This window comes from Pongo pygmaeus, chromosome 16 (genome assembly GCF_028885625.2).
Source record: "Pongo pygmaeus isolate AG05252 chromosome 16, NHGRI_mPonPyg2-v2.0_pri, whole genome shotgun sequence".
Classification (NCBI taxonomy): domain Eukaryota; kingdom Metazoa; phylum Chordata; class Mammalia; order Primates; family Hominidae; genus Pongo; species Pongo pygmaeus.
Genome location: NC_072389.2, coordinates 39,515,851 through 39,542,988, shown reverse-complemented (window position 1 = coordinate 39,542,988; position 27,138 = coordinate 39,515,851). Strand labels below are relative to the sequence as shown.

General features: G+C 42.5%; 2 pseudogenes; one reads left to right on the top strand and one right to left on the bottom strand.

The window, feature by feature from the left end:
• Window positions 1-1,702: 1,702 nt before the first annotated feature.
• LOC129013813 (heterogeneous nuclear ribonucleoprotein L-like) lies at window positions 1,703-27,138 on the top strand (annotated as a pseudogene).
• Window positions 20,001-21,597, bottom strand: LOC129013815 (fascin-like; annotated as a pseudogene).

Here is a 27,138-nt window from a genome sequence, read left to right as displayed (position 1 = left end):
TTTGGATACTTGGTTGTTATCCTTGAGCATTTTCCTGCCTCATTAATGCACGTGTAGCCAACACAATAATAATCATAGCTAATAACGGCTAAGGCTGAGGACTTTCCTTAGCCAGGTAGTGGCTTTACAACTTTAAAGTTTTCACTAGACTCTCATTGAATCATTTCTCTTTTTCAGATCAAGAAACTGAGACTTACTATCACATTTGGGATTAAGTTAAAACAAAAAAAGAAACTGGGGCTTAAAGTTGTCAAGTATTTCACAGCCAGCAAGTGGCTAAGTTGGAACTTGAACCCAGGCAGTCTAGCCCTGGGATCCTGTGTCCTTACCCACTCTCCAGTGTTGGCTACGCAAAACTAAAGTGTACACATTTTCAACTATAGTTTAAATGCGTGACATATTTTTCACTATATTTTATGTAGGTGACTTTCAGTTTGGGGGTATTCTACTTACACAATCTATTAAGCTGGATATTAACTGAGAACAAAAAGAAACTAATGCACTCCGAAAAACATAAAACATGCGCAACATGATGTCACTGCAAAAGACAAATAAACACATAGCCTTCTTGTGACTGTATTTTGCTGACCGTCCACGAGTTAATCATCTGCCTGAACTCAGCAGTGCTCTGTTCCCTTGGGACACACACACACACACACACACACACACACACACACACACACACACAGAGTTAGTGGCTGTGCCGCCCTGAGCCTCCAGTTGGCGAGTGTGAGGAAGGGACCAGATGGGTCGGGCAGAAAGGTGCTGGGTCAAGGGAGGAGGCGGCAGCCGGGAGCGCGCGCACGCTCTGGACTCGTGCACCCGCCGAAACTGGTGCGGGCAGGGCCCGCCTGGTTGAGGCGTGAGGGGTGAGGGTGACGGGGGCGGGGTAGGGGCAGCCCTTTCCCAGGCGGTAGTGGGGGCAGTGGTTATGTTGCCCTTTGAAGCTGCGGCTTGACAGGAGCCGCGCCTCCTGTGGGTGGAGTCCGTTACAAAAGGAGCAGCCCCGCAGGCCACCACACAGCTCCCGCCAAGGCTTCCGGGCACCTTGCCATTTTCCAGCCACGCTCCCACAAGGGTCCAGGCGGCAGGCAGAGGCAGAGTCGCGAAAGCTCGGCTGGGCGGCCCCGCGGGGTACTCGCCGCCGTGACAGCGGCTCCGGACAGGCTCCCCTTCGCGCCCCTGCCGCCGTAGATGAGTGGAAGATGTCCGTGTCAGGGTTCAAGGCCAAAGTGAAGTTTCTGGGTCTATCTTCCACAAGAACCAGGAGCCGCAGCCCCCGCTCACGCTCCACTGCAACATGACTGTGAGGCGCCCGGCGGCGGCCTCGCGGGGCAGGGCGAGGGCAGAGAGGGGGCGCCGGGAGTCCCAGGACAAAGGGGAGCCTTCCCCAGAGAGGCCCCACTTCCCCGCCCCTTTCTTCCGCGACTGGCCCGGCCCCGGCCGGGACTGCGGGAGGCTTGGGTGGGAGGAGACGGAGGGCGCGTCTCTCCGACTCCTCGCGTGGGGTAGGCTTGGGGGCTGTTGGCCCCTCTAGGCCCCCGTCGCCGCGCCCCGAGGTGGGAGCCCGCGACTGCCGGAGCCTTCTTGGGACCCATGGTCGCCCTCCGTCGGCCAGCCTGCTCCGGAGACCGCGACAGGGCGGTGCAGGGCGGCTCCGGCGTTTTTTGAGCCCAGGCAGGGAAGGGGAAAGACCTTTAAGATTTTCGGTATTTTGGCTGGGCGCAGTGGCTCACGCCTGTAATCCCCTCACTTTGGGAGGCAGAGGCGCGCGGATCACCTGAGGTCAGGAGTTAAGAGACCAGCCTGGCCAACATGGTGAAACCCCGTCTCTACTAAAATGTACAAAAATTATCCGGGCGTGTTGGCAGGCGACTTAATCCCCGCTACTTGAGAGGCAGAGGCAGGAGAATCGTTTGAACCCGAGAGGCGGAGGTTGCAGTGAGCCGAGATCCAGCCGTTGCACTCAAACTTGGGGGATAAGAGGGAGACTTCTCTCAAAAAAAAAATTATTTTTTCTTTTGAGGGAGTCTCACTCTGTCACCCAGGCTGGAGTGCAGTGGCGCGATCTGGGCTCATTGCAGCCTATGTCTCTTGACAGTCCACTGGTTAAAGCGATTCTGCTGCCTCAGCCTCCCGAGTAGCTGGGATTACAGGCGCCCGCCACCACGCCTGGCTAACGTGTTTTTAGTAGAGACGGGGTTTCACCGTGTTGGCCAGGCTGCTGTCAAACTCCTGACCTCAAATGACCTACCTCTGCCTCCCAAAGTGCTGGGATTCCAGGCGTGAGCCACCGTGCCAGGACCCAAGGCCCTTAAGTTTTAAGGCCTCATTCTTCAGTCAGGTTTTCCTTGCTCCCGCGTGTTCAGCCAATTGGTTTTAAGTTTCTGTTGAAGGAGAAACTAACAATGAGAACGGACTCGTTGATGGAAGAAAAGATGGAATGCAGCCTCTGGTGCTGTTTGAGTGATCACTCTCCCCCGGGTCTGGCTGCGCACTGCTGTGTTCTGGAAAGGCGCATTGTATGGTAGATGCCGCAGGTAAGAGTCCTGTACAGGTGCTCTGCCCGCTTTTCCTTTCAGGCTTCTGTATCAGCTGTTTTTCCCTTGTAGAATGTGCCTGTGACCTGTGCCCCTGACCTCCACCCCTTAACCCTACCCAACTTGTCTTTACATGTCTGACCATCAAGGCTCTTCTGGGTCGTATTGAGTTCATGCTGATATTTTCCCTTCCTCCCCCCAATTTTTGCTTTGGTCACGTTATGCTATATTCTGTAAGCCTTTAAAAAAATTCTTTTATGGTGGCAGGGGAGAATATTTTGTAATTATGCTTTGTGCTTTTTATCTTCCACTCAATAAATGCTTGGTAAATATTTGTTTTATTGAGTATATGACCCTATTCTAGCTATATTGTGCTTGAACCAAAATCTTAACTGCCTTGTAAGTTAACTGCTAAGAATTTGTCAAAAGTGCAGAGATAACATCCAGAACTTGTCAGGGATAGTACAAAAAGGTCTCTAAGGGCTTGATGGAAGTCTGTAAATTGACTTCATGTGAAAGAGTGGAAGAAGCGAAAATGTGAAGCATGACTGGAGAGCTGGAGTGATAAAGCAAGGGTCTCTTTCTCCAGATCCTTTGTAACAGTGTTATGTGTCCTCTTCTAGAAGATCATTCTGAAAGATAATGCCAACTTGGAACCTAGGAAATCACCCAGTGGGTTTCTGCATGTTAGGTGGTTCAAATCCTCATCAGCACCTTTGTTTTCTCTGCCTCAGTTTGCTTACAGCGATGTTCTCAGTACCTGTAATTGCTGTCTTTGAATACTTAAGCATTTTTTTTTAGATCACAGGGGTGTATGTGCGTTTTTATTTTACCAAGTGTTAGAATTTTTACTCTGATTTTGTGGGCTCTGCTTTAGTCACTTGGTTGTTTAGTTGTAAAATGATCGGCAGGAAAAACTCTGTGTGTGTCTGTGTGTGTGTGTTTGTGTGTGTGTGTATTTTAAGGTTGTTTTGTTGTCAGAACACTTAGAATTTTATTTTATGTGGTAATTCTGTCAGTTTACTTTATTCTCCAGCCCACATTTATTGAACAGCAAAGTATGAAAGTAATGTGTCCCATAACCAGCCTTCAGAAGAATTACAACTGCTGTATGTCTGAACTTTATTTTCTTTTCCTTTTTTTTGTTTGTTTGTTTGTTTTGTTTTTGCTTTTGTTTTTGTTTTTTGAGTTGGAGTCTCACTCTGTCACCCAGGCTGGAGTGCAGTGATGCAATCTCATCACACTGCAAACTCCGCCACTCAGGTTCAAGAGATTCTCCTGCCTCAGCCTCCTAAGTAGCTGGGATTACAGGCACCTGCCACCCCACCTGGCTAATTTTTGCAGTTTTAGTAGAAACAGCCATCTTGGCCAGGCTGGTCTTGAACTCCCGACCTCGTGATCCACCTGCCTCGGCCTCCTAAAGTGCTGGGACTACAGGCGTGAGCCACCATGCCTGGCTGAACTTTCAAGAAGAAGTTTGTGCATCAATTTTTTAAAAATTGTGATGTCAAAAGATAGCTGTGTCCTACATTTGGAAAGATACAAAAACTGAACATTCTGGCAGGCAGTTTTGCTTACTGGTGCTTGAGATAGAGCCATACATTGGTCTCAGTGGATTTATGGAGAAAAATAGATAGAGAAAGTTATTTCTAAATAAGACCAAAAAATCCTTTTCTTAAGCAGTGACAAGTAAAGAGGTTGTCTTGGTTAACCTTGAAATGTGTTGCCCTTGATTAAGATAGTTTTATGGTGGGGATGGTAGTGGTGATAAACTTGTTTGAAATTTGTCCACTTATAATAACCTTTGTGGTAGCTGTCCCAGACAACTTCATCCTCACAGGCCTTAAAATTACTATAAAATTAATAGAATAGAGGAGAAACAAAGGACCTGAATAATTAGATGCTTAGATAATTGTAATGTGTTTTCATAACCGGTGAAAAAGAGCAGGGTTAGAAGCACTTAAACATTCTATGTAAGGAACACTGCCTGAATTTATATTGCAATTTTTGAGCACCATTCGTTGTTTAAAAACTGGTATATTGTAGGTCATATTTTAAAGACAAATAGAAAACTTTTTTCAAGATGGATATAAAGCTTAAACTTATCAAAATTACAAAATTTAAAGCATATGATTGAAAAACATTAATGCATAGATTTACATATTGGTCATCATTTTAGATGTCTTTCAAAATTGATTGTCTCTTAAACTGAACAAACTTTGAACATGTTGTAGCATTTGTGCTGAAGGTTAGGTTTCCTGGGGTGGTGGATATTTTATAATATGGATAACAAAACCTTCTTATTTTAAGACATTTAGAAAATTTTAGGCAAAACTAGAAAATGTTGCCAAGAATTCTCCCACTCAGAAGGTACTACTATCAGAATTTTGTATTTTTCCAGTCATCTGCTCATCTTTTTTTTCCTGTGCTTGTATATGTTCCCTCTCCCTTGAAAAATCAGATTTTTTTTGGTAATCTGCTTTTTCACTCAACGATATTGTAGATCCATGTCATAACTTATTCCTCTACAGTAGCTTCAGTTATTGTGTGCTTTCTGTTGGATGACTATACCATCTAGTCAGTCATGTTTCCTGGTACTAAATACATAGGGGTGTGTGTGTGTATGTGTGTGTGTGTGTGTGTGTGTGTGTGTATTTTTTTCTACCTTAACTAATGCTTTAGACATCATTAGGTAGAGCTAAATCCTTGAAACCTTCCAAGTGGTGGCTTTCAGTTCTCATTGTTGAATTGGTTTCTAGAGATGGAACAAATTATATTTTATGGAAACTTTTTTTTTTTTTTGAGATGAAGTCTCGCTCTTGTCGCTCAGGCTGGAGTGCAATGGCATGATCTCGGCTCACTGCAACCTCCACCTCCTGGGTTCAAGCAATTCTCCTGCCTCAGCCTCCCAAGTAGCTGGGATCACAGGTGCCTGCCACCACACCTGGCTAATTTTTGTATTTTTAGTAGAGACGGGATTTCACCATGTTGGCCAGGCTGATCTCAAACTCCGGACCTCAGGTGATCCACCCACCTTGGCCTCCCAAAGTGCTGGGATTATACGGATGAGCCACCACACCTGGCCTTTTTTTCTTCTAGGTACCAGCTTTTATTTATCAGTTTGGTAAAAATGTTAGAAAGTGTGCAATAAAATGGGCATTCTCACAGTTGTGGCACAAAGTATAATTATCTTTGACTTTCTAGGAAGCAGTTTGGCTTTGTGGAAACTTGCCTAACCTCTCCCCATTGAGGCAAGATGAATTCTGACTATGCCAAGGTGGCCAACCTTGTCCCTGTGATTCCAGATCTCCCAGAAAAAGAGGTCTAGTCTCAGAGAAAACCCAGATTTTCTTGACTTAGCCCACCTTGACAGCTAATCACTGGAAATGGGGTGGGCTGGTAGAGTCCTTTGGTCAGATTTTGTGTCAAGAGAGGGAGGTGGAAAGATGGGAGGGAGGTAGTAGCAAAACTGGCCTGAATGGAACTCTGTAAGTTAAAATGGCAAAGGGATGTTTCTTCCAAAGAAGAAATTCTAGGGAAGGAAGGAAAGTGGAGGGGAAGGCAGCAGTTCTCAAGTTTTGGAATCAGGACTCCTTTACATTCTTAAAAATATATTGAAGGCCCAAGGAGCTTTGGTTTATGTAGGTTATATCTATTGGTATTTATCATTAGAAATTAAATCAGAAATATTAAAATTATTCTTTAAAAGCTCACCACATATTGTTATAAATGTTCTTATGAAAAAATTTCTAAACCCAAAGTAGCACAATCTTATATTTTTTGCAAATTTCCTTGATGTCTGCCATGTCATTTTCATCTGCATTCAATTTATTGTGTGATATTTGCTTGAAAAAATGTGAACAATGTCCAATCTCATACAGATAGCCATTTTAGATCACTGTGGATATATATATTTATATATTTATGTATATATAAATTTTTTTTTGAGATGGGGTCTTGCTCTGTCGCCCAGACTGGAATGCAGTGGTGTGATCACAGCTTACTGCAGCCTCAGTCTCTGGGGACTTAGGTGATCCTCCCACCTCAGCCTCCAGAGTAGTTGGGACTACAGGTGTGTATCACCACACCTGGATAATTTTTTGTATTTTTTTTTTGTAGGGACAGGGTTTTGCCATGTTGCCTAGGCTTCTTTTTTGATACTCCATCAAAACTTGGTTTTTCTTGAACTTTGGATCTTTTACCCTTGCGTGATATTATAACATCATGCATTGGTCATTTAGAAAATAATGGTTCACCAAGATCTTCTACATGTTGATACATTTGATGATACAGTATCAAAATACATTCATCAATATCACCAACAATCTCATTAGAATACATTTGGAAAGCAATGGTGGATATAAGTTTTCTAAAATTCTAATTTTCTGTTCAGAAGCTTGAATCTTATTATTAGCAGTTTTATTATTGAATTTTATTATGGCCTGTCTGTTGTTTTTCTTGAAATGACAGAATCTCATTTTTTGAGAAAGTGTCTCCCAAAAACCCCAGTTGAAATAACATTGTTTGTCAGTACTCTTTTCAAGTAAAAATGATATTCCATTAAAGTGGTTAATTCAGTTCATGACTTAGTCACACGAGGGTTTTTTCTCAGGCAGTCTGTAGGAATGCTTATGTGTGCTTCCAGTTTCATCACTTGAAATATTAAAAAGAGATATTCAAGGATTAAGATATAGTAAAATTTTCACTGCTTCATCACAGACATTCTTTTTATTTTTGAGGCAGGGACTTGTTCTGTCACCCAGGCCAGAGTGCAGTAGCATGATCACAGCTCACTGTAGCCTCAACCTTCTGGGCTCAATCCTCCTGCCTCAGCCTTCCAAGTAGCTAGGACTACAGGCATGCAACCACCATGTCCAGCTAAATTTTGTATTTTTTGTAGAGATGGGGTTTCACCATGTTGGCCAGGCTGGTCTCAAACTCCTGACCTCTGGTGATCCTCCCGCCTTGGCCTCTGAAATTGCTGGGCTTACAGGCATGAGACATCATGCCCGGCCTGCCCTTCCATTTCAAACCTTTCCTGTGCATAGTGAAGAATACCATGACTACTAGTAGTTTGGTGTTACTGCCTTTATTTGTGCTAAAGTGCCAGCATTTTTACCCACTATTGCATTTGCACCTTTACAGCAAATATCACTATGTTAGTATTCCTGTTAAAATAGTTTGGACCTGGATGTCTGAGGGCCCCACTTTGGGAACCATTGAAATAGGTACTTAAACTTACTATATATCATATCTTTTCATCTACAAGATTTTTAAAAACATTATTTCATTTAATTTTTTCTGTAATTTTAAAAATATGGTTTTGAGGAGTTTCAGTTCAGAGCAACACATATTTTATTTTGCTTAAGCTGAAGTTTATTAGACAAATACTGACCTAATAGAATGAGGTCCTAAATCTAGTTGCAGTTTCTTTAGCAAAAAAAAAAAAAACAAAAAACCCAAAACTAAAAACATAAAAATGGTCCCTTATGGTGTAGTCTCAATGTATGCTGAAGAATTTGAAGAAGAAAATGCAATACTCAGTAAGTGCTGTTCTTTATGAATAGGATTAATTCTGAACAGTTTCTTTTAGCCTGTAAAGAGATTTGGGACACAGTAAGAGAGGAATGAGAATATAGTAAAATAAACCATTATTGAAGAGATATACTGTTAATGATGTCCTCTTTCAATACAACTTGCTTTTTTCTTTTTTCTTTTCTTTTTTTTTTTTTTTTTTTTTTGAGACAGAGTCTTGCTCTGTCCCAGGCTGGAGTGCAGTGGCACAATCTCAGCTCACTGCAACCTCCGCCTCCCTGGTTCAAGCGATTCCCCTGCGTCACGCTCCTGAGTAGCTGGGACTACAGGCATGTGCCACCATGCCCAGCTAATTTTTTCTTATTTTAGTAGAAACAGGGTTTCACCATGTTTGCCAGGATGGTCTCAATCTCCTGACCTCATGATCCACCCACCTCGGCCTCCCAAAGTGCTGGGATTACAGGCATGAGCCACCATTCCTGGCTAACTTGTTTTTCTTAAAAGAACCTTCAGTAAATATTTGGTTTCTGTGGCCTCAGCTATAATTCAGATTACAGTTTTCAAAGCAGTGTTTCCTAAAGTTGTTTGTGCAAAATTGTTTTCCATGACTTGAACCTAGTTGTTCTGAAGCTAATATATAATAATAATGGCTTCTCCCCAATTTATAATAGAAAACAGTACAAAGTAACAGACTATTATATGGGGGATGGAAGAAAAAGGACAAGGGTTGAAAAAGTAACTATTGCATACTATGCTCACCATCTGATTAATGGATACATGTGTACTCCAAACCTGCGTATCAAGTAGTATCCCATGTAAAAAATCTGCATATGTACCCACTAAATCTAAAATAGATGTTGAAAAAAAAGTTTTTCTATGTCAGCAATAATTGAATTGAAGGTGTAAAACTGTAATAAAAATTGAGACACTACAAAGTATCTTGTAGTTAAGCTACAAAAAAAAAATTCTAAAACCATCTATATAGAAAATTTTAGGAATTGATCTTAAAGGAAATCCAAATAAGTGGAGAATTATCATGTCAATCGATGTGATAAATTAATATTAAATTACATTATTTTTTCAATAAATCTAATATGGTCATTGATTTTAAAATGTGCATAGAATATTACTTTTTAATAAATAATGATTAATTTTTAAAAATGCAGAGGGTTGGACTTGCCTTATCAGACATCGGAACGTATTACAAATATATGGAGAAAAATGCAGTAACTGGTGAATTTTTCGTTTCCGTTAAGAAATAATGGATCTGGCCAGGTGCAGTGGCTCATGCCTGTAATCCCAGCACTTTGGGAGGCTGAGGAGGGCAGATGACGTGAGGTCAGGAGTTCAAGACCAGCCCTACCAACATGGTGAAAACCCCCTCTACTAAAAAAAAAAAAAAAAAAAAAATTAGCCAGGCATGGTGGTGGGTGCCTGTAATCCTAGCTGCTTGGGAGGCTGAGGCAGGGAGAATCCCTTGAACCTGGGAGGTGGAGGTTGCAGTAAGATTGCACTACTGCCCTCCAGCATAGGCGACAGAGTGAGACTATGTCTCAAAAAAAAAAAAAAAAAATGCTGGATCTCACTGGCAATGGAAAGGGAAAGGAAAGTTACTGATGGCAACATATTACTAATGGTAAATAAGCAATGAAAAGATACTCAATATCATATGTCATTAGAAAATTGCAAACCAAAACAATGAGATGCTACTACATAGCTCTTATAATGGCCAAAATCCAAAATAGTAACACTACTGAGTGCTGGTAAGAACAATGAGCAGAAATAACTCTTATTCATTGCTAGTTGGGATGCAAAATGGTACATCCACTTTGGAAGATGGTTTAGCAGTTTTTTATGGCACTAAGCACACTCTTAGCCTATGATTCCATAATTGTGCTTCTTGGTATTTGCCAAATGAGTTGAAAACTTATGCCCACACAAAACATACACACAAATGTTTATACCAGTGTTATTCATAATTACCAAGACAGAAACAACCAAAGTACCTTTCAATAGGCAAATGGACTAACACTCTATGGTGTAGCCATACAATGGAATATTAATCAGTTCTATATAAAAAAAAAGAGCTATCAAGCCACAAAAAGGAATGGAAGAACTTTAAATGCATATTACTGAGTGAAAGAAGCCAATATGAAAGCCTACACACTATGTGGTTTCAAGTATATGACATTTTGAAAAAGGCAAAACTGTGGAGACAGTAAAAAGATCAGTCATTTCCAGGGGTTCCTGGGGAGGAAAGAAAGGAGGAATAACTAGGTAGCACACAGGGGATTTTTAGGGCAGTGAAACTATTATTTTGTGTAACATTGTCATGGTGGGTACATCTCTGTTAAAATCCATAAAATGGACACCACAAAGAGTGAACCCTAATATAATTATGAACTTTAGATAAAAATAATTTATCAACATTTTCTCATCACCTGTAACAAATGTAACATACTAATGTTAAAAATACCACAAGATGTTAAAAATAGGAGAAATGGGGGTGGAGTGAGAGAGTCTACAGACAGGCATTTTAACTTTCACTAATTTTTGCCTGTAAACATAAAATAGCTCAAAAAGTAATATCTATTAATTTTTATATATATATAAAAATATATATGTGGTTACTACAATGTCTTATTGAGATTAATACACAGTGAGAGATTGTGTCTAAGAACTGACATGGTCTTTAATTTGAATAACAACATTGAAATACAATATTAGTGTATTTAACTGTAAATTAAGAAAATAAATTTTTCATATATGAATTGTTTATAACACTTTATTGAAATAACACCCACATCAATCCTCATCAGTTCTGAGGCCCACATAATAATTAAAGGCCTCCAGCCAGTCCAATTTCATTCATTCCTAGAACCAGTGAGTTTCACTCTTGCAGGCCATGAGTAGCAGTTCTTCAACGGACAATGAGATCTCGAAAGAGAAAGGTGTGTTCTATTTCTTTGTGACTAGTGTCCTAAGTCATGGAGACAGAATCATGGGCTTGGAAGTAGCATCATCTTCCAGGTTGCTGTGTAACTCACATTCCCAAGGAACAGACTGTTGGCAAACCCTTTGGTCTCCATCCTTGGGATTTCTTCTTCTCCTCTACATTTTGTTTCTCTTTCTCATTTTTTCTAAATCATTTTTTCTTTTTCCGACCAATGATATTTGTCCTTTTGTCCTAGGACTGGATCTCATTTATCTTTCTGGGAATAGCGCCATCTCTAAAGACTCCAGGTTAACCCACTTCATATTTAATCATTCCAGTCTAGATACTAAATATTGCAGTGTCAGTCAACATTCCCAGGGCCAGATCTTACCTCACACCTCAGGGTCATAACTCTCTTGACTACATTGTGTTTTGTCCTAATTTCCTCATTCTTGGCCGTGTGTATTTTGTCCTATCCTGGGAACAAGGAGAGGAGTGAAGAGCTTTCTCTTGCATTTCAATATTAACCCTACTCCCGTATTCTTCCAAGAAAGCCAGGAAAAACAATGCCAATGTTTTCCATTCAGTTTATATTTCATGTATAATTAACTTTTGTATTGAACATGAATAAACTGAAAATTTCTTGAAATAGAAACAATTTGATAGAATTTTGTGGGTACAGTGTATACAATCCGTGTCCAAAAAATTACTGGCATCTAAACTTGTTATAGATTTTTTGTTCCATCATGTACTAATTCAGTAATTCTATTGGAATACAACTAACATTTGTTTGTTAGTTATAATTCATTCTTGGTAAGCCTTTTTCTGTGTTTTGCTTATGCTTCCATTATCTTCTAGATGAGCACTTTTGTATATCTAATTTAGAAGCATTACATTAAGAACAGTAAGAGAAAATCATAAGCAAGTGTGAATATTTTTTCATAACCACTTATGAAGAAACAGAAGGGCTCCTATTACATTCACTGTAACAAATTATAAAGTCATAAACACATACTCTTCAAAGTAGCAATAGGCAAATCAGGGAGAGAGAGAGAGAGAGAGCACAATGTTGCTCCCAGAAGACAATGAATTTATTGCTACCACTGAAAAAATTTTTGGAAGGGATGAAGCTTTTTGCTAACATATACAATAGCAACTGCAAAAGGAATAGGACCTGGAATCTTCAGCTGAATCAGTCTATTTATAATCTCATGTAAGACTGGTAGAGACAAAACATAGCTCATTGCTTTCTCATCATTCATTAATTCACTCACTCATTCAAAACACAAATAGATGCACGCTATGCTACACACTGGGGATACAAATGGTTACAACAATCCCTCAAGTTTCTCAAAGCCAGTGGGAGAAATAGGCATATAAACAACTAATATCATGCACTGTCATATTGGACACTTGAAGACTGCCTAATGGACTGTGGGACTACAATATAAGATACTGTCAGTTTGTCCTAAGAAGGTCACTCACGGGGAAGTGAAGACTGAATTGTGTCACAAAGGAATAGTCAAATTTTCCAGGCCCACAGGGAAAATGCTCTTCCAGATGGGAGGACCATTGTGAGCAAAGTTGAGGATCAAGGAAAAAATATAAGTCTGAAGAGATGAAAGTAGAGCCACGTTGTTCAGTACAAAGGGGGGAGTATTTGGTGAGAGAAATGAGAATCAGGAGGGAGAGACGGACTGGGTCGGATCACAAATGGTCATGGTCAACCTAAAACTAAGAAGCTGAGAATTTATCAGGAGACAAGTAGGTGTCAAAGATGTTATAAGGTGCAACATGATGAGGTTTGCATTTCAGAACCGCAGCGCTGATAGTGGTGCAGAGGCTGGATTACAAGCGGGAATGGAGGAGCTGGAGGCCGGGGTAGGAGAGAAAGGAGTGTGAGGGGTGGTGGGGTGAGTGGGGTGGGGATGGATTTCCTAAAAACATGATCAAGGAAGAGAGATTGGGTTGGGGCATTCAGAGGCAAAAACAGAAGGAAAAAAAATCTAAAAGGAAGAAGTGACAGGCCTGTGTACCAATTTGAATAATACTGCAGTTGTTTATTGAGAGCTCATGATGTACCAAACATGATATTTTAATCCTCACTACAATGAATTTTGGACTTTTTTTAAATTTTATCAATTGATATTCAGAGGAGTTAAATCGCTTACTGAAGGCCATGCCAATTTTAAGTTAAGGGATGAGGTTAAAACTAAATGCTACTAGATACGGGGCTGGTGTCCTCTCAACTATATTCTTTGGCCCTCTTAACTGGATCAGCAACAGGGGAGAAGGCAGAGACTAGAATAGCTCCTCACAGTTCTCTGGATCTGCTTGGATGCTGACCAGTTTGGAGGAAGAAGATGAATTAAATGGAGGTAGCTGAGGGATATCCATGTGCAAAAGATAAATAAGCAGTTGGATACACGGGTCTGAAGAAGGTTCCTGGTGACACTGGTTGGTAGATAGACCGAGAGCTGAAATTCACCTGCAGTAATTGTTACTCTGTGTCTTCCTGTTGCATTTATGGGCCAGCTCAATATATCTTTTCCTCTATCTTTTAAAGTTAGAATTTACAATACCTACCTAATAATTACTTCCTGAAGAGTAAAAATCTTTTGTAATAGTTTTTCATTGGTCATATTATTTATTAATGCTATCCTCAACAAATATGTATTCATTAACCATTGGATACATTGTGCAAATGACACCACACCATTTGATAGAAAGAATGAGGTCTCTTCTTGCTAAATAGTTCTAGTCATCTCCCTTTTATAGTTTCCTTTACTTTGTCTTAAAAGCAATTTATTTTTCTATTCATTATTCATCTTATTACATGTTCTTTTTGCTTCACTTTAATCCTTTTTTGCAGAAGAAAGATTATAAATAAAAATATCTATATATAACTATAAAGCTTACACTCTCATAGCCGGCATAGAGTTTGTGCAAAAGCAAAAAGATGAAAACTTTAGCTCTTTTGTAGGTATGATTTTTGAGTTGTGATGGCAAGAAAATTAAGTGGGATTTTGATATAAGAGTAACAAAAAGGAGCCTGTAGGGAGAAAACAGATAATACATTGAGAATGAATAGAAATTATTTATCAGGCTGGCTCTGCCACAGCAATTCTTGTCCCTTCCCTAAAATTAATTATTTTCTGGTTTAACTGAGAAAATATGAGACAATCTCAAATTTCTTCAGAGCTAGAATACAATATTCCATTTTATTAGCCCTAGAACAACATGAACAGAAGCTTTAGTGGTAGCGTTATAGTCTATGCTGAGGTTTGTTAGCAGTGCATTATTACCTAAGAGATCGCTGCTTAGTTCAGCCAGTTAACTGGAGGTCACTAAAATGTTCTGCTCTTGAAAGAGAAAGAGGGGGAGAAAGGGCGGGGGTGGGTAGAGAGAGAGAGAGAGAGAGAGAGTGAGTGCTCCTTCTTCACAGAGCAATTTGTGTAAATGCATGGTCCAGTGGCCCTGAGATCCATTAATTAAATTTCTAGACTTCATAGCATTCGCTGATGAATCATGATGAAAAAAGTTGGAAGGGAGTAGGAAACACATACACTGCAGCATCTTGTTTCGCCAGAGTTGGGCCCTTGAGAATTATTAAGTGATACTTTGACATAATTCAGAATTAACAAAATCTGTCTGTTCTCTAAAAGTGTGTATTTTCATAATTTAAGTAAGTCATGCAAATTAGCTTAGATCAAAATGTGAGCTCCATTGTTGCCTGCAAGTCAGCATGATTTCATGATTGGTGATATAATAGTATCATCACCCCAGGGAAGGATATTTCTGTGAAATTAAGTGATATAGTTCTATCTGAGTAGGAATATTGTACCTGAAAAATCCTGCTAATAAATATAGGTCTCATTTTGATATTTTGGAATTTTATAGGGAATTAAATATAATAAAATCATGCATCCTACTGAGGTCAGACATCTGAGAAAAACAGGTCAGTCAAATCCTCATTCCTGTGAAATTTACCAAGGGGCTTTTAAAATGGCCAAATGTTAAAGTATCTAGCATGATGCTTGAAATATAATCTGTAGAAATACACTAAACTAAAATGACCTTGTCCAGTCTCATGGCTTCAAATACCAGCCCCATGCTAATGATCAAATTTTCTATGCATTCAAAGCTCCTGAACTCAGATTTAGATATGTAACATCTCTACTGGTTTCTTCACCTTACTGTCTCCCACACCAAACTTCTATTCTTTCTTTTCCTGATCCATTTCCCCCCACCTTTTCCATTATATTCAATGTAATTAAATAGGGATGTTTGGCTCCGGCTATGAAATTTGACTCACATCCCATGTCAAATTCATCACAAATCCTGTCAACTCTACTTCAAAAATATTTTCAAAATATGACCACCTCTTACCAGTACCACTCTAGTTCAAATCATCCTGTCTCTTTCCTAGGTGGTTGCAATAACATCTCACTACCTAGATCTACCCTTTGTCCTATAGTCAATTCTTATCTCAGCAGACGGCAGACTATTAAAGCTGTGAACCATATCAGCCTCCATTTCAAGTGCCTTCAGTGGCTTCCATTTCACCTCCAGTAAAATCGAAATCTCCACAATGACATCTAAGACTCTCCATGGTTGGTCCCCTTCTTGCCTTACAACTAAAAACTCTTCTACCATTACCACTGTATTTACTCTGCTGTAGCAGGGAGACCTGTTTGCTGTCCCTTAAACAAAGCAGATGTCTTTCTCCTCTGGTCTTTGCATTTGCTGGTCCTATTACTGGGAGTGTTCTTTTTCCCATCCTCTTGATGACTTCCCTCATCTCCTTCAAGTCCTTGATGGAATGTTCTTACACAGTGAGGATTTCCCTGGCAACCATATTTAAAACAGACTCTTCAGTCCCATGTGCAGCACTCTTTATGCACCTTCCCTGTTTTAGAATAGTTTGAGAAAATGAGTAAGTGTTTTGGGGACACAGCACTTACTATCATCTGACATAATTAGGCATAAAACTGTATTTCTTAATTATTTTCTTATGTACTTGTTTGCCTCCCATCATAACTAAGCATTTAGTAGAGATTGTCTATTTTATTCACAATGGTATTCCTAATTCCTTAAAAGTGTTTGATATAAAACAAACATACATTGAGCATTTGTTGAATAAAAGAATTATATGTAAAATTATGGTCAGACATTATTCCACGGGAAAACTCTTAGTCTCTAAACAAATTTATTTGGATACCTGGTAAATTATACTATAACTAATTTGGGAAATAAATTTGCTCCTCTTATGTCAATTGAGGGAAGCTTTGGCAAGAGCATTCTGCTTCATCTCCAAGTCTTTTTCTTCAAAGCCTATTGTTATTTTTTTCAAATCTGACAACCCTATGAGACCTACCCAGCTGAAGATTAGCTGGGATGCCCAGTTCCTGTTCTCACTGTGGGGCACCAGATTTTCTGGGCAAGCAGTGTGAGTAGATAAAGCAATGGGATGGGGTGAGGTTACAGGCATCAGCCCATTCTAGGCTTTGCTCTTCAACACATACTGTCCTCCTGAGCCAGGACGCAGACCATGGCTACTTTTGCCCCTGCATGTCTGTTCTGATTTCTTTCTTTATATGGGATGTCTCACTATTCTCTTGCTTTTAATATGGAGTTGCAGTCTCTAAGCTAAAAGGCCAAGTACAGATTCACCTGCCAATGAAGCTCTTTAAATTCTCTCTTCTTTCTCTGGACTCATTGGCTGTAAGTCCATGGAACAAAAACAGAATTTGCTACTTTTCAATGACATTGTTTTAGTTGAGTTGTGTTTAACTAACTTGTTGAATGAACTGACACTGTACATTCTCCCTGTAAAATAACAGTGTGTTTTCTATTATGCCTATGTAAGTCTGTTGCCTCAACTGGGCGTTATGTTAACTTATCTACCAGACAGTTTATTTAGCTTGTATTCAAGTTGGGCTTTTGTGACATAAATAAAATCAGTGATGTGATTATCATATAGTGGTACTATTTATGTAAAAATATTTGGGTCTTGAAAAGATTAGAAAAAGCTAAGTTGATTCATAGGAGGGCTAAGCAATGTAAAAATTTTAAGAAAAAATTATAAAATTAGAATAATCAGAATAGCAAAATTTTAACAAGCTAAAAGGTTTTTGCACCTCAATTACTTTTTTTTGTTCTATTTTAAACAGGTAAAAATTTAGAATTATGATTGACTTGTTATGATCATAATTTATACAAAGAAGACAATGTATAGAAACTCCAGTTAATAGAGTAATAATCAAAGGGTCCTGGACTTATATCAAAATATTGGCCAAATAATTTACATTTCTGGTTTTTTTTTTAACCCCATGATCCTCCTCCTTAACTCACTTTTTAGATTAACTATCAAAAAACTGGTCTCAATTATATTTGAATAGAAGGTTTCTACTCTATTGTTCTCTAACTTGACCATGTTCGGTACCCTTAATTAAAATATATAATTCTTTAGTAAATAGTTTTCATAGATGTTTTCTTTCTAACTGGTTATATGAAAGCTACCCAATAATGGGCAGGTTGAATAGCCGTGGGGTAGGCTCAGTGTTGGTCTGTGGAATGCTACTGTAGGTCTCCACAAACCTAAGACACAGAAACGCACCTTTAGAATTATCTACTTCACAGTAGAACTGTGACAGAACCTGAGGCTTGCCTGACTCCATACTTCTTGGTGTTATTCACAACACCACAGCCTAATTTTGCTTATTTCTTTATTTGAAGAAATCTTGAAAAAGAATTGCTTCTTTGATTTTTCTACTTAATTAAAAATTTCATCGGAATCAGCAATATCTTTCTGTGATGGCAATTGTATCTCCTAAAAAATCACAGTGGAGATATATTTGGAATAAATATATCCAAATATTGAAGTAGTACATTCTCAAATATCTGAGTAGTATATTCCATAAATTATGTCTGCAGGCTTAGAAATAACCTTCATATAATATTAATAAAAATCAAACTAGCTATTCAAAATATACTCATGGCATTGGACATTTGGAGGTAATTTTCACCAACCATCAATGTCTGTATTCATATATTTATGTGATGGTATTGTTATTTCTGTAGTCTTGGTCAACAAAATTTACTCATGTTTGATATAATTTCCACATACCCATAGCATGCCTTTGGAAGTAATGCAGTGCTTGACATTTAAGGAAAAAAATATCTGGTTAGGATTCCAAAATGTAAATCATTGAATAAAACAGTGCCATTTACTTTTAAGATGAGGACAGTATTTTGATGGGAGGACATAGGTGATCTTGTGAACAACAAAATAATCTCGAAGCCACATACATATGGTAAATATTCACACTTAGGACTATGTGGGAATGGCAGCAGTCATTTCCAATAAATAACGTGTGAAAATCACACGTGTTCCAAAAACACCTCCTGCTTGTTCATGGCATAAAGCCAAAGCTCTGCTATATGAATATTACATATGTTTTTGACAAAACATCTAGTCTTGCACCAGACACAATATTCTAGTTTCCTGAAGAGGAAACTTTATTCAAGCATGTGCTAAGTAAACTATAAGATTCATATTAGAAACTTCAGTCCTATAGCTGTTTCTATTTATTTGGAGTTGGAAAAAAAATGGCATTATTGTACATGTACTTGCTTTATAGTTAAAAAAAATGGAGGGGGGCAAAATAAATAAATCACATTCTCAAAGCATCAAGGAAATTTATAGTGGAATTACGAATCATATCATTGTAGGGTCATTTTCCTTTGTATCATGATATCATATGAGACCAATGTCAAATGGAATAGATAAAAAATGGACAAAAAGTTTTTTTTTTGGGGGGGGAAGGCTGCAGACTGAGTTATTTTATTTCACTATTTCCAGTTTGAAGCTACTATCATGGGCGTTTAGAGTTATACAAATAACACTTACAAAAAATAAAAGACTAAGACACCCAGAATGAGACGCATGTCGGGGACGAGGGAGGCTGGCAGCAGGGGGGCCCCGGCGGCTCACCCCAGGGCTCCCCGAGGGGGTGACGCCTGGCTTCATCCACCCAGGAGGCCCAGGGAGCACCAATCACAGTGGGGGCTCTGGCCTAGGCGTCCCGCAGCCCAGGCCCAGGGCTGGGGCTGGACGGGAAGGACGGAAAGAGAGGGCTGAGATGCACCCGCTGGGGAGGGTGCTGAGACGCCCCACCCAGATCACTCACTACTACAGCCAGGCTTGCCTGGGACGCCTCCAGCAACAATATTTCATTTAAAAAAATACTGATTTGGTCATTTTCTGTTTCCAGTCAGGCTAGGGTGAAAGGAAAGAGACAGGAGGAAGATGGCCCCCACACCCCTACCCCCCGCCACCACCACCCTGGCAGAACATGCAGCAGGCAGACCCTGTGGCTGTCACGCCCTGCCGCTCCACGGAAGGGAGCCAGGCTGAGCCTCTGCCACGTGGGAGAGGGGCTGTTTCCAGCCACCACCCAAAAAAACACCGAGAGTCAGTCCTAGCCCACCCGACGGCTTCCCTTCCCAAGCAGGGGTTTCCGGACAGTGCACCAGGGAGGGCCTCTGACAGGCTTGGGACACGTGCCCAGCTCCTGGGGGGCTGGGAGGAGGTGGCCAGGGGGGGCAAGAGATTCCAGTTACACTACACGCCCAGGGCTCCCAGCCCCCAACCGTCCCTTAGCCGCTTCCAGAGAAGTAAGGCTCAGAGCCGTCTGAGGTCAGAAGAAAGAGGTGCCAGACTCGCCCCATGGCAGACAAGAGGGCAGGGGCATCTGAAATCCCTCCCAGGGCCAGGCCGCAGCCGCTGACCCGAGGGGAGGAGGGAACCCGGGCGGAGGGGAGAGTGGGGAGTCCATAGGGGCGACAGGCGGGGGCACCGTTTTCTCTGGGGTTTCCAGTTTGAAAGGCAAGGGGCTTGCCTCCCGCCCCGGGGAGCCCACCTGGAGGAGAAGGGGTTAGCAGGGAGGGTTGGAAGAAGCCGCCACGTAGGCAGGGGCGGGGAAGGGCGGGGCGGGCAGGCCCTAGTACTGCCAGAGCGAGGAGCGGTCCACGGTCTCCGCGGAGGCCTTCAGGACCCCTGCGTGGTCGCCCTTCAGGTAGCGCCCGCCCACCTTGACGGCCACCTTGTTGTCGCAGAACTCGAAGAAGAAGTCCACAGGAGGGTCGCCGCTGCTGGTGACCGCGGAGTCACTGCCCACCGTCCAGTATTTGCCTGTGGAGTCTTTGATGTTGTAGGCGCCATCGTTGAACTCCAGCTGGAAGGCGTCATAGCTGGAGCGGTTGGCGTCCAGGGTGCCCCTGACCTTGCGGCAGCCGATGAAGCCGTGCTCCCCGCGGAACACGATGATGGGGCGGTTGATGAGCTTCATGAAGAAGAGCTCTGAGTCCCCTGCTGTCTCCACCGAGGCGGCCAGCTGCCCATTCTTTAGATGTCACAAACTTGCCATTGGACGCCCGCAGTGTGATGCGCCGGTCACGCCGCTCAATGTCGAAGTAGCAGCTGACATTCTGGGTGGAGGCGGTGGACTGCACGCCCCCAGTGGCCGTCAGCGTCCAGTACTTGCCCGTGTGGGTACGGAAGGCACACTTTTTGGTGTCGCGGTCGATCTCCAGCTGGAAGGTCTCCTGGTCGGTCTCCTCGTCCTGATTGGCAGACAGGTCCCTACCCTGGCGCGTGGACACATTCCTCTCGTTGGCCGCCTGCAGCACGACCTGGGCGCAGCTCTGCTCCAGGGCAAAGAGCTCGTCTTTGCCCGCCTTGGTGGCCTTGCCGGCCTTGAGCGTGCTGCTGGGCCCCGAGGGCGCCAGGTAAGGACCCTCGCAGCCGCGGAAGGCCACCTTGCCGAAGCGGAACTCCAGCGTGTAGCCAGTGGCCGGCTCGGGGCTCGCCACCAGGCGCCCGTCATGGCGCAGGAAGCGGTGGTCGGCGGTCTGCACGCTGTAGCGCTGGTCCTGGAAAGCGAGGATGATGCGCGAGTCGATGCCCCAGGGCACGTCGCGGTCCACGGCGATCTCGTCGGCCGGCCGCGCGCTCAGGTGCGCCTAGCGCCTACGGGTGACGCTGTAGATGTTGACCTGAGGGTGCATGGCGATGTGCACGCTCCGCTTCTCGGCGGGGGACACCGTCTGCGCGAAGCACGACAGGCGGTCCTCGGTCCCTCCGAAGTAGCGCCGGTGCTCCTCGGACTGCAGCGACCAGCGGCCGTCGTCGTGCGCCACCATGAGGAAGCGGCAGTCGGGACCGGGCACCTCGCGCTCGCAGGTCACGTTGCCGTCCTTGTCCGCCGCCAGGTAGCGGCCCAGGTGGCTGCGCAGGCACACGGCCGCGCTGCCCGCCTCGTCAGGGGGCTGCTCCGGCGTCCAGATCTGCTTCTTCTTCAGGCTGCTGGCCAACGCGTTAACCTTGAACCCGAATGCCTCCGCCCTCAGGTACTTGTTGCCGCAGTTGATGAGGCCGAACTGGATCTGCACTGCCTCGGCTGTGCCGTTGGCGGTCATGGTGGCGGTGGACGGGAGGCCGCGGTGCGGCCCCGGGAGGTGGGTGGCGGGTCCCCGCGGCGGCGCCCCTGCTCCTTTGTTCGGCGGCCGCGGCCCGCACGCGCCCTCCGCAGCGCTCCACCAAAAGGTTTTTAAAATCATTTCAGTTAACAGGTTTAAACAGAGTTTAGCCATGAGGCAGTGAGTAATGGAATACAAACTAGTGAAAAAGATGAACAACTAGGGATTAAATGTTGAGGAAAATTGTTTTCTAATGAATTAATTTTGAATTGATAAGAGACAAAGAATAGGGACTTTTAAATATACAACTTCGGTGACAAAGTATTTGTCTACACAAGTTTCTTATGTCTAGTGCCTTCCTTACCTCCCAAATATTATTTTATAACTCTGATAACTTCTAAAAGATACATATGAGATATTCATATCTAAAAAAGTCACCAATATTTTGAACTAGTATCAAAAATAAAGAAGTATTTGACATAGGTTTATATACTGGGTTTATACATAAATAAAATACAAATACAAATCACAACAGCAAAGATAATAATTAAAAACTGCGTACTCACCTTAGGGTTTTTAAATAAGCTAATTGTTTTTCTTCTACACAAATAGCTAAAAATGTACAGTGAATGCAAATATACTCAATTTCTCTTTCTTTTTCTATATTTGGATTGGTTAGTGAAGTGTCACAAAAGTGATGATGCTGAATTTTTGCTATTTTCTCTCTAAAGTGATGTTCTGAAAGAAATATATATATAATTTGCGGTTGTGAAGAAGCCCTTTTTTTAGTGCTAATTTATTTCCTTTGTGTACTTTGCAGTAGACATACATGTTAAAAATTCAACAGAAAGAAGAGGATAAAATAATCATGACATTAAGCCCCTTTAGAAATTAGCAATGTTCTCTTATTAATAATGGCGTGATGATATGCCACTCCATGAGCTCTTGAACCAAGTTATTCGTTATTTCTCTGCCACATGGAAGCAGGATATTTGGTCCTTGTCCTATCTCAATGCAGTGCCTATGGTTTTGTTACAGAAACCTTAATTTTGCCTGCTTTTAAGTAAAGCAGGTTTTATGCAAACTTCTCAGAGGGCAGCCAGATAACTTTCAAGCACATTTGAAACACCAGAGGTGACTCTGCCAAGTGCCTCAGAGAAAAATACAAACTATGACAAAGACACTTCTTCAACCCATCTTTCTAAAGTTGCTGACTCTACAGGTTTATTATAAGCATTAGACGAAACCAGCGAGAGGCATGTGTCAAAGCTTGAATGTGCAGCTCCAGGTTAGAATGTCAGCTTTTCCTTTGGGTTACTGAAGAAGGAGAAAAGCCATTATCCATGCATGAAACAAAAAGGTATATGGCCAATCAAATGGAAGGCATACTTTCGGTAATCCAATCCCAATATATGCTATTTGCTTTAGTGGGGCTTAAGTAGGTCACTTAAGTGGTTTAGTGGGGCTTAAATAGGTCACCTTCTAGAAGTGAGCAGAAAAATATTTTAAATTAATTGTTATTTTACTATCAACATTTTTTTAAAATTGAAAATGGAACACCGGTTTTATAAGTAGTTTCTTCATTTTATTATTTAATGAGGTGGCTAGCCTTGATTTGAAAGGTTTTTTTTAACATGACTAGCTTTCTGACACTCTAATGCCCATTTTCTAAGACTTCTGTGCTGTAAGCTATTTTAACAAAGGGTAAGTGGTATGTCTTTAAATTCTGATTTTAGAGGAATTCCTAAATTCTCATTACTTTCACATATTATTTTATCTACTGTGAAATGATAACTTTGTTAACATGAAGCTTTTCAAGCTGTCACTGTATTGCATCGGGTATTTCTGTTGGTTCATCAAAGTGAAATGAAATGAAAATGCAGGAAAAACAAATGAATACAACACAAGAGTAATTCATTTTGGCTGGGTACGGTGGCTCATGCATGTACTACCAGCAGTTTGGGAGCTCAGGAGTTAGAGACCAGCCTGGCCAACCTGGTGAAACCCCGTCTCTACTAAAAATACAAAATGTAGCTAGGCGTCATGGTGCACGCCTTCTGGTACTGGAAGGCTGAGGCAGGAGGATCACTTGAACCTGGGAGGTGGAGGTTGCAGTGAGCCGAGATCATGCCACTGCACTCCAGCCTGGGCAACAGAGCGAGATCCCCTCTCAGAAAAAAAAAAGAGTAATTCATTGAAACACCAGTTTGTAAAACATCAGGATGCTTTTCTCTTGTTAACTATAACATTGTTGTTGAAAACTCTGCTAAAATTTCGCATTCTTTTTTTAAAAAAGGTAAATGAATTTTCATAACGTATTGTGCATAAAAATTATTTAAAGTTGACATTAATATAAAACTTATTGAGCTACTTTAAAGTTTTTTTTTTTTTTGCTTCCTTTTTGAACTTTTATTTTAGGTTCAGGGGTACAAGTGCAGGTTTGTTACACAGGTAAACTTTTGTCGTGGGGGTTTGTGGTACAGATTCTTTCATCATCCAGGTATTAAGCCTAGCACCCATTAGTTATTTTCCCTGATGATCTCCCATCTCTCTGCCTCCCCTCTCTGAAAGTCCCCAGTGTGTGTTGTTCCCCTCTGTGTGTCCATGTGAGTTCTCATCATTTAGCTCCCACTTACAAGTGAGAACATGCGGTGCTTTTCTGTTCCTATGTTAGTTTGCTAAGGAGAATAGCCTCCAGCTCCATCCATTTCCCTGCAAAAGACATGATCTCTGTTCTTTTTCATGGCTGCGTAGTATTCCACGGTGTATATGTACCACATTTTCTTGATCCAGTGTGTCACTGATTGCCATTTTGGTTGATTCCATGTCTTTGCTATTGTGAACAGTGCTGCAGTGTACATATGCATGCATGTGTCTTTATAATAGAATGATTTATATTCCTTTAAGTATATACCCAGTAATGGGATTGCAGGGTCAAATGCTATTTCTGTCTTTAGGCTTTTGAGGAATTGCCACACTGTCTTCCACAATGGATGAACTAATTTACACTCCCACCAACAGTATATAAGCATCCCTTTTTCTTCATAACTTCGCCAGCATCTGTTATTTTTTGACTTTTTAGTAATAGCCATTCTGGTTGGTGTAAGATGGTATCTCATTGTGGTCTTGATTTGTATTTCTCTAATTATCATGAACAGACAGTTTTGAAATTTTTACAATCTTATGAAGACAAATGAATACAGAATTTTCTGAGCTGGGGCTTTTCTGGGGCAAGAGTATAGAGATTAACAAAATGAGATTGGGAGAAATTGAGCTACATTATTGTCAAATTTAGCTTGCTGGGAGTAAAAAACAAAAAACCAACAAAACTGAAGTCTTGCACTTAATAATAACTATTTCTGGCTTCCTTCCCTCTGCTAAACATGGATTGTCAGATTTCTCTCTGTGAGTTGTCCTCATCCACCACTAGAGTCAGTCAATGGCCCTACATTGTATTCCCTGGCAATGATTTTGCAATGAGTTTCGTTCAGGTTCTTAACACTTTAAGATAATGTCAACATTCTTCCTTAACTTCTCTCTGCTTCCAGTGTCTTCCATTTCTAATCCGCCCTGCACACAGAACAGTTTATTTATCCTTCTAAAATACAGAAAACTACTCTCAATTGTCTACAGGATAAAGTACAACCCTTTTAAACTTTACCAAACTAACTTAGAAAAATAATTTCCCGGGAGAAGCGGCGTCGGCGGCTGGAGCAGAGGCAGCAACCGGACGAGCAGCAGAGGCCGTCGGGAGCGACGGTGAAGATGGCGGCGGCGGGCGGCGGAGGCGGCAGTGGCCGATACCAGGGCGGCGGCAGTGAGGGCGGCCGGACCACTAAGCGGCTCAAGACTGGCAACGCCGGCGACCAGCACGGAGGCGGCGGCGGTGGCGGTGGCGGTGGCGGTGGAGGAGGCGGGGTGGCGGGCGGCGGCGTGAAGAACTACCATGACCCGCACAAAACCCCTGCCTCCCCAGTTGTCCACATCAGGGGCCTGATTGAGGGTGTGGTGGAAGCTGACCTTGTGGAGGCCTTGCAGGAGTTTGGACCCATCAGCTCTGTGGTGGTAATGCCTAAAAAGAGACAAGCGCTGGTGGAGTTTGAAGATGTGTTGGGGGCTTGCAACGCAGTGAGCTATGCAGCCGACAACCAAATATGCATTGCCGGCCACCCAGCTTTTGTCAACTACTCTACCATCCAGAAGATCTCCTGCCCCGGGGACTCGGATGACTCCCGGAGCGTGAACAGTGTGCTTCTCTTTACCATCCTGAACCCCATTTATTCGATCACCACGGATGTTCTTTACACTATCTGTAATCCTTGTGGCCCTGTCCAGAGAATTGTCATTTTCAGGAAGAATGGAGTTCAGGCGATGGTGGAATTCGACTCTGTTCAAAGTGCCCAGCGGGCCAAGGCCTCTCTCAATGGGGCTGATATCTATTCTGGCTGTTGTGCTCTGAAGATGGAATACGCAAAGCCTACACGCTTGAATGTGTTCAAGAGTGATCAGGATACTTGGGACTACACAAACTGCAATCTCAGTGGACAAGGTGACCCTGGCAGCAACCCCAACAAACGCCAGAGGTAGCCCCCTCTCCTGGGAGATCACCCAGCAGAATATGGAGGGCCCCACGGTGGATACCACAGCCATTACCATGATGAGGGCTACGGCCCCCCACCCCTCACTACGAAGGGAGAAGGATGGGTCCACCAGTGGGGGGTCACCGTCGGGGCCCAAGTCGCTACGGCCCCAGTATGGGCACCCCCTCACCCCCTCCCCCACCACCCGAGGATGGCCCTCACGCCCACAGCCCTGTGCTGGTGGTCTATGGCTTGGATCAATCTAAGATGAACTGTGACCGAGTCTTCAATGTCTTCTGCTTGTATGGCAATGTGGAGAAGGTGAAATTCATGAAAAGCAAGCCGGGGGCCGCCATGGTGGAGATGGCTGATGGCTACGCTGTGGACCGGGCCATTACCCACCTCAACAACAACTTCATGTTTGGGCAGAAGCTGAATGTCTGTGTCTCCAAGCAGCCAGCCATCATGCCCGGTCAGTCATATGGGTTGGAAGACGGGTCTTGCAGTTACAAAGACTTCAGTGAATCCCAGAACAATCGGTTCTCCACCCCAGAGCAGGCAGCCAAGAACTGCATCCAGCACCCCAGCAACGTGCTGCATTTCTTCAACACCCCGCTGGAGGTGACTGAGGAGAACTTCTTTGAGATCTGCGATGAGCTTGGAGTGAAACGGCCAGCTTCTGTGAAAGTATTCTCAGCAAAAGTGAGCGCAGCTCCTCTGGACTGCTGGAGTGGGAATCCAAGAGCGATGCCCTGGAGACTCTGGGCTTCCTGAACCATTACCAGATGAAAAACCCAATGGTCCATACCCTTACACTCTGAAGTTGTGTTTCTCCACCGCTCAGCATGCCTCCTAATTAGGTGCCTAGGAAGAGTGCCATCTAAGCAGGAAGACATTTCTCTGTCCTTTATGCCATTTTTTGTTTTTTGTTTTTGTTATTTGCAAAAGATCTTGTATTCCTTTTTTTTTTTTTTTTGTAATGCTAGGTTCGTAGAGGCTTAACCTTAATGGAAACGCTGGAAGTCTGCAGGCGGAGGGAGAGGGGAACTGATATCTCCCAAAATTA